Here is an 8,786-nt window from a genome sequence, read left to right on the forward strand (position 1 = left end):
CTCCGGACTCCATCATTGTCAATAGTTTTATGGCCTGAACTCCTCCATCTCCTCGCCCCCTACCCCACACGCCACTCTTTGTTATCACGCAGCCAGCCTTTACATCCTATCTATGCTTAGTCACTAACAGTCTCCATTTAAAGCTACACACCCGCCCAGCCAGATCCTTATCAATTAATTTGTACAATTATTCTTCTGCCTCTTTGAATTCTATACTCAACTATCATTTCCTTCTTACCCTAATCCTTCCACCGTATCTTCTGCATATAGGCCAACATTTTCTCGGTACCGTCAGTCCTAAGGAAGGGTATCAAGACCCGAAATGCTGAATCGTCTTTCTCTTCTGAGATGCTGCCAGACCTGCCAAGCTGTTCCAACACCTTCTCCTTTTTCCCTGTTTGGAATCTGACACGGTGAGTTATCGAGGAAGAAAGGGAGTGCTTGCGTCCTGTTGGAAGCCTGAGATTGTCCATGCGCAATGATGGGAGAAAGTGAGGACTGCAGATGCTGGAGATCAGAGCTGAAAATGTGCAGCAGGTCAGGCAGCATCCAAGGAGCAGGAGAATCGACGTTTCGGGCATGAGCCCTTCCTCAGGAATGAGGCAATCGTGCCAAGCAGGCTAAGATAAAAGGAAGGGAGGAGGGACTTGGGGGAAGGGCGTTGGAAATGCAATAGATGGAAGGAGGTTAAGGTGAGGGTGACAAGGTGAGGGTGATAGGCCGGAGAGGGGGTGGGGGCGGAGAGGTCAGGAAGAAGATTGCAGGTTAGGAAGGCAGTGCTGAGTTCGAGGGTTGGGACTGAGACAAGGTGGGGGAGGGGAAATGAGGAGTCCGGTGTCCATGCGGGGTCCGTAGGCAGGTGCTGAGGAAGGAGATGTGGCTGTGGTAGCGAGCCTGTTTGGCAACGTGGCTGAAGAGCATCTGGGCAGAGGAGATGACCTGGGGTGTGCAGTGAGAGAGGGACTCACTGAAATCCTTGTAGAGGGAGGAAGAGAGCTTCTTCAACGAAGGCATCCATGTCAGAGGGTTTGCAGTACTGACCCCGCACAGACTCCGGACTCCTCATTCCCCTTCCACCACCTTGTCTCGAACTCAGCACCGCCTTCCTAACCTGCAATCTTCTTCCTGACCTCTCCGCCCCCACACCCAACTCCGGCCTATCACCCTCACCTTAACATCCTTCCACCTATCGCATTTCCAACGCCCCTCCCCAAAGTCCCTCCTCCCTACCTTTTATCTTAGCCTGCTTGGCACACTTTCCTCATTCCTGAGGAAGGGCTTATGCCCGAAACGTCGATTCTCCTGCTCCTTGGATGCTGCCTGACCTGTTGCGCTTTTCCAGCAACACATTTTCAGCTCATGCGCAATTATCCACTGCACCGAAGACAGTACTCTGTTCCTGTTCAAAACTTCTCTTGTGGATTGACCCTATTACAATGTGAGCCATAGGCACCAACTTATTTGGTCAACTAATACAGCAATCATGTGCATGGGATTTGTACAGCAGTTCTATTTTGGATGCGATGAACAACAGAGAGAGAAAAAGAAAAACCCTCATGTCAAATCTGAACATACTGTTATTTCTGCAGGAGGTGGAATTAAGTGACTGTTTTCTTTTCAGAGGGAGAACACTTAAAACCTGTCTCACTGTGACAATGTGCCAATGGTTATCAAAGCTAAATGATATGTAGGCGCAAAGTCTGAAACAGTATTTTCCACTAATAATACCTGAATGATATCCCTCCAGTGTAATAGTGCAGTTGTGTCAGTAAATAGATATTTGAGTTAATCATGTTACATATTTACCTGGGGAACAGTCCTTGAGTGGTAATATGTAGCTACAGAATGCTGGACGAAGAACTGAGAGCTGTTTCACATCGCAACTGAGACGGTATTGGAGATTTTGCAAGGCGAAACGGGGGCAAATCCCGAACTCAGGATGGAGTGGTGACTCACTTTGCTTTGTGAGACAAGAGAGGAAATTACACATGTTCTGACCAATGTTTTACATTGTATTTTGGCCAGATGGGAGTAGATGGAGGACTGCAGGACTCCTAATGTGGTTCCAGTTTTCAATAAGGCTCGTCGAGATAATGCAGCGAATTACAGAGCCGTGAGTCCATTATTACTCGTAGGGAAACTTTTGGAGAAATCTCTGAAGGAGAAAATTAATTGCAACTTCTCCAGACAAAGTTTGACCAGCGAGAGTCAGCATGGTTTTGTCAGAGGAGGTCATACGTTACAGATCAGAGTATTTTTTTTAGGAAGCGATCAGATGTGTAAAGGAGGGTAGTGAAGTTGATTTTGTTTATGAGGATTAGAGAAAGCATTTGACAAGATTCCACACGGGAGACTGGTAACAGGATTAAAATAAAATGGATTCAGGGTCATGTGGTAAGTTCGATGCAAACTTTTTTGGGTGGCTGGAGACAAAGGATGGTGCTGTTCTGTGACTAGGAGCTGGTATTCAGCTCTCTAAAACAAGGATCAATGTTGTGTCCCTTAAAGGTTGTGATGGTACATAAACAATGTAGAAATAATGTGGGGGAAATGACAAGAAAAAGTGAGGAGGATAAGAAGATTGGCAAAGTGGTTAACAGTGAGGAAGAAAGTTATAGGTTCCAGGATTTTATAGGTGGATTTGTCAAATGGGCGGATAGTGGAAGCTGAAAATAACAATAAAAACATCAGGCGATGCATTTTGTAAGTAACACGTCATGGGAGTACTCAATGAACGGTAGAGCACTGGGAAACCCAACGGAACAGAGTGATCATGCATGTAGGCCACAGATTCGTGAAGGCAGCAGAATATAGTAGTTAAGAAGACAAGCACGACATTATAAGTCAAAGCAACGATTATAACAGCAGGAAAATTGGTGCCACATGTAGAAAAGTTCGTGAAGAAAGCATTTGGCACGCTTGCCTTCATTAGTCAGAACATCGATTATTGTCATTCATATCTCCTATTGTGGCTGTGCAGAACATTAATGAGGCCACACCGAGAATACTGCTGACAATTCCGATCACCTTCAACAGGAAATATCTTGTAAATTTTGAAAGTGTGCAGAGAAGATTATAAAGGATGTTGCAGTGTCCAGAGGGCTTGTAAGGAGAACGTGTTTGAGCAGGGCCTTTTCCCGGCAGCCTGTTCCAGGGTGGTGTGTAACCTTGTAGACGGTTATGAAATCATAATGAGGGGTGGATAGGTGACTGGCCTCGGTCTTCTTTTTACCCAGGATGGCGGAGTTCAAAACGAGGAGGCTCAAGGTTAACGTGATTCACAAGGACAAACTAAACAAGGGACAAAGAGTGACAGAGCGATATTTGGATTTTCAACAGGCATCATTTCAGCTTAATCTTCGATTTATAAAAACAGCATTTTTCTGTTTGAACGTAGTTTGGAAGTTAAGCCGTGAATTGAACGTTAAATGTATTAAAATTGAGTGATGTCGAGATGACGGAGTTGGTGAGTAAAATATTGACCCATGCAGTATGAAGTGGAGACTGAGATGTTTGTCAGGAACATTCAATAATGATCCTTTAATTTAAATGAGATGTTGCAAGACTCGAAAAGGCTGTCCTGCTTTATGAATCAAATTGACATGGTCTGCTGGGGTAGCAACTGATGAGTAACGCAAAAAGTCTTCTTTTTTTCATTTGTTCTGCAATGACTGGGCCAACATTTATTTCCCCATTCCGATCAGCACTTGAGACGGTGAGAGCCTGATCGAAACACTGCACATTATAATTTTTTTTGGAGAAATGTAGCAGTTTTTAAATTGCGGCTTTCTCATTTCCTGCTCCCAGTTTAATGTTCAACTATTCAGTTGAACTGAGAGAATGCAGAGTTTCTCCAGCAATTATTGCTTGTGTTTCAGATTTCCAGCATCCACAGTTTATTCTTATATAGTAATCTGGATGGTCTGATTCATATGAGGAATAGAATGTTGCAAGCTGTCAAACATGTGACATATGAATCAAACTGAGTGGTAGCAAGTTCATCATTAATTTTCCGAAGCAGATGAGCTGAGGTGGGATAGAGTCAAAAAGTGTGGTGCACGTCAAGCAGCATCCGGGGAGCAGGAAATGTGTTGTTTCACGTATCAGCTGTTCATCTGGAATGCTCGAAGCGTCGACTCCCCTGCTCCTCAGATGTTGCGTGACACACTGTGCTTTCCTAGTGCTACACTTATTGACTTTGATCTCCAGCTTCTAAAGACATCACTTTCTGCTGAGGTGCTATACAGTCAGGTACTGTTCCTGAGATGTAATAAGGTGACCGTAATGATAAATTGGATATGTAGTTGGAAACATATCTGGGATGCAATATTATTCTCGCGCTCCCACTCTGCCAAAGAGAGGCTGTATAGATGGAGATTGTTGTTTCAGCCAGTCGACTTCACAGTTGTGCATTTGGCAAGTCGCGGAAACGTGATTTCCCATCCATTGTCAAGACTCCAATAAGATACAGAGACGTTCGGTCTTGGGTGTGCCACTGCCTGAATTTGAAAGTGGGTTTGAATGTTTGCAGTTGTATAGTCAGTGTAGTGTATATTTGTCTCTTAGAGTGCTAACCAGTTTTATTTTTTGAGTGGTTTTAAAAATGAAGCCATCAACAGAATACTGAGTTTCATTTTTCTTTGATGATGTAAATCTGAACGAAAAAAGCGTGAATTGTTGGAGAAACTCAGCAGGCCTGACAACATCTGTGGAGAGAAACCGAGGTAAAGTTTCAGATCGACAGAACACGTCAGTTATACATTTCTATACTATAATGCTGGGAAAATTATCAGTCTTATCTGTCGAATCAGGATATTTATCAAAAAAAACCTCAATGGCTGACAACTGTCACCTTTACAAATTCAAAAGGACTTTATTGACTCCGTTGCTGCCTCCGTTGCTCTCAGCTGGTAAAAGGCTGTGCTGAAATGATTGCCTTTTCTCGTTTCCTTCCCGTCAGTTTGCAGCAATGTTGAATGGAGAATTGGTCCTTTCAGTGTCTAACTCAGCATGTGTCTCTCTTTGTCTCTGTGTATCCACCTCACCCTCTTTCTCTTTCACATTCTCCAACACTCTGTCTGTCCATACAGCTCATTACCTATTTCTGCTCGATTAAAAGTCTGACATTTCGAGACAGTTTGAGTGTACAGCTGCTGAGAAGATTTTTGCTCATTGACTGCAGTGTGTAGATCTGGGCTCACATTCTCCGGATAATGTGTCCGTCAATTCGATCTCAGGTCAGGCGACATTTCTTCCTCAATCATTTGTGACTGTTTCGAATTCAAAGTAGAATTCTGAATCCACCATAAGAAAAAAAACGCCAGTATACTACAACTGAAGAAGCACAACGATGTATATACTGTTGGTTTAAATGAATGAACGTTGACATCAGAGAATGAGAGTGATCAGCTGGTGGTGTCTCGGTCATTACTACAAAGTTCTCTGGCAAATCTGCAACACCTCCTGCGTAATCTTGTTATTCCTACCAAACTGGGAATGAAGGAAGGGGAAAAAGAGGATAAGAAGCAGAAGTGCTTGTGGAATAACGGAAAGAAACCACAGACTTAATTGATAGTTCGGAACTAAAAAAAATCACTGTTGTAACTTGACCTGGATCTCCAAATCATAACAGGGTGAATGTCCAAAAAGACGCTGACTTGGTTGACACGGCATTTGCAAAGAGTTGAAACACCAAGTCCAAATACGAATGCAACAAACAGGCACCGCTGGGAATTGAACCCAGGATCGCCTGTTTACTAGACAGGCGCTTTAACCAACTAAGCCACGGTGCCGCACGCTTTGCCCATTTACTTATCCATATGTGAAGTTGGTTAACCACTTCTTTACAGTAGTTGGAAATGTGTTTTCGGATCAATGTTGCTCACAGAGAATTGCAATCAGTCCTCACATTTACAAATACAGAGAGTTTACAGCTGAACATTCTCCACTGAAAAGGCACAGAAAAAAAATAATCTCCCCTTGCATTAATTTCAGACTGATACCTTCACCTGTTTACACTGACAGGAGAAAGAGGATGTGTTAATCCTCTCCGGGCCCATGAACACAGAGGGGACCTCAACAAGACGAAAAAGGTCATTGTGGAGATTTGACGAGGTGTAATGTGCAAGTAATTGTAAACATTGGGCAGTAAAAGTTGACCGATTGGCACTGACATTGAGTCTTGCACCACCAGTTCCACAATATGCCAACTGCCACGGCAATGGCGTTTTGTACACTTGCAGCATGATTTTGCGGCTCTGGAACTCAACCCCTCTACCAATGAAACCTAACACACCGTATGCCATCGTAACAGCACTATCAACCTGGGTGGCAACTTTCAAGGATCGAATGTTCATGGACTTCAAGATTCCTCTTCACATCCACACCAGCAATAATCTTTCCGTTGACCCAATAGTCTGCCTTCCTATTATTCTTCCCAAAGTGCATCACCTCACATTTAGGTGCATTTAACTTAATTTTCCACCTCTCACCCCAATTCTGCAGTTTATCCAAGTCCCCCTGCAACCTGTAACATTTTTGCAAACTGTCCACTACTCCACCAACGTTATTGTCATCTGCAAATTTCCTAATTCATCCACCTATGCCTGCGTCTAAGTCATTTATAAAAATGATAAACAGCAGTGGTCCTCAAATAAATCCTTGTTAGACACCACTGGTAACTGGACTCCAGGTTGAATATTTTCCATCAATCACCACTGCCTGCCTTCTTTCAGAAAGCCAGTTTCAATCCAAATTGCCACATTACCTTCCATTCCATGCCTCTGCATTATTTTTCAACAGCCTACCATGTGGAAACGTATCAGAGGCTTTACTGAAGTCGAGGTATAACACGTCAACTGCTCTACCCTCATCTACATTCTTGGTCACGTTATCAAAAAAAAATCTCAATGAGGCTTGTGAGACATTACCTGCCCTTGACGAAACAATGTTGACTATCTGAATTCAAATTGTTGCTTTCAAGATGATTATACATCTTACCTTTTATAATTCTTTCCAAAACCTTTCCTACAACAAAAGTAAGGCTCACTGATCTATAATTACCTGCGTCATCTCTACTGCCCTTCTTGAACAAGAGCACAACATTTGGAATCCTCCATTCCTCTGGTACAAAACCTGTAGACAATGAGGACTCAAATATCAAAGCTAATTGTTCTGCTATCTCCTCGCTGGCTTCCCAGAGAGTCCTCGGATAAATCCCAACTGGCCGAGGTGACTGGCCTACATTCACTCCTTCTGGAATTGCTAACGCCTCTTCATAACTAACATTGACAGTTTTAAGTCTAATATCTCGGATCTCATTCCTCTCCTCTACAATATTCTCCTTTTCCTGAGTAAAAACCGATGAGAAATGTTCGTTTACTCCCTCTCCGATCTCTACAGGTTCCACACTCAACATCCCACTTCTGTCTTTGACTGTCCCTATTCCTACCCTAGTCATCCTTTTAATCCTCACATACCTATCGAAAGCTGTAGGTTTCTCCTTTATCTATTTGTTAAAGACTGCTTGTGTCCTTTCTTTGCTCTTTTTAACTTTCACTTTAAATCCTTCCCAGACGATCTGTCCCTCTCCATCGCCTCATCTGAACCATTTACCTCTCAACTTATAAGCCTCCTTCTTCCACTTTACAAGAGATGCCATTTCTTTAGTAAACCACGATTCCCCTACCTTATCACTTCCTCCCTGCCTGACAGGGACATACCTATCAAGGGCACGCAATACCGGTTTCTTAACCCAGCTCCACGTTTCCATTTTCTGCATCCCTTGCATTCTGCTACCCAATTCTATGCATCCTAACTTTGCCAAATCGCATTATAATTGCCCTTGCCCAATTGATAACTCTTGACCTGTGGCATGGAACATGTAGTCTGTGGGGAAATAGATGTTGTTGTCTTGAAAGAAAGATTATGTTAGAGAGGAGGAAGCACTGGATGGATTGAAACGGATAAAAGTTAATAAATCCCCATGACATGATCAGATCACACCTCAGAGCTCAGTCGGAAGTGAGGCAAGTGATTTCTGGGTCACATGCTGAATATTGTGTCATCGATAATCAAAGGTGAGGGGCCACAACACTGTAGGCTGACTAACATGATACTACATTTAAGAAAGGTGGTAAGGAAAACCAGGCGACTATAGACCTGCGAGTCTGACGTCGGTGGTGGGAACGTTGTTGGATGGAATTCTGAGAGACAGGAATTAACGTATTTGGAAAGGCAAGACTGATTAGGAATAGTCAGCAATGGCGTTACGCGTGGGAAATGATGTCTTGTTAAATCGGAAGAGTTTTTTTAAAAAGAAATAACAAAGAGGGCAGAGCGGTGTGCGTGATCTGTGCGGACTTCAGTGGTCGACAATGTTCCCCATGGGAGTCTGGTTAGCAAGGTTAGGAGATCCAAACATTTGAATTCAGAACTGGCTCGAAGGTAGAAGACAGATGTTGGTGGTGGAGTGTTATCTTTCAGACTGGAGGTCTGTGACCACTGGAGTGCCACAAGAATCGATGCTGGGTTAGCTTTCGTCATTTCCATAAATGTTTTGGATGTGATCGTAGGAGGTAAAGCCAGTAAGTTTGAAGATGACACCAAAACTGGAGATGATCACCTCAGATTACAACGGGATGTTAATTGATGATCGAATGAGCCGAGGAGTGGCAGAAAGTGAAAATTGAGAAAGATGAGGTCTGCATTTCGGAAAGACAAATCAGAGCAGGACTTGTACATTTTGTAGTAAGCTCCTGTACAGTGTTTAAGAACAGAGAGACCGT

The 8,786-nt window shown here is 43.4% G+C and overlaps 1 non-coding gene across 1 annotated transcript; it reads right to left on the reverse strand.

Moving 5' to 3' along the window:
- Nucleotides 1-5,718: 5,718 nt before the first annotated feature.
- On the reverse strand, nt 5,719-5,792 carry trnat-agu (transfer RNA threonine (anticodon AGU)). The gene has a single exon. It is a non-coding gene; the product is annotated as a tRNA-Thr (tRNA).
- Nucleotides 5,793-8,786: the final 2,994 nt, after the last annotated feature.

This window comes from Chiloscyllium punctatum, chromosome 35 (assembly GCF_047496795.1).
Source record: "Chiloscyllium punctatum isolate Juve2018m chromosome 35, sChiPun1.3, whole genome shotgun sequence".
NCBI lineage: Eukaryota > Metazoa > Chordata > Chondrichthyes > Orectolobiformes > Hemiscylliidae > Chiloscyllium > Chiloscyllium punctatum.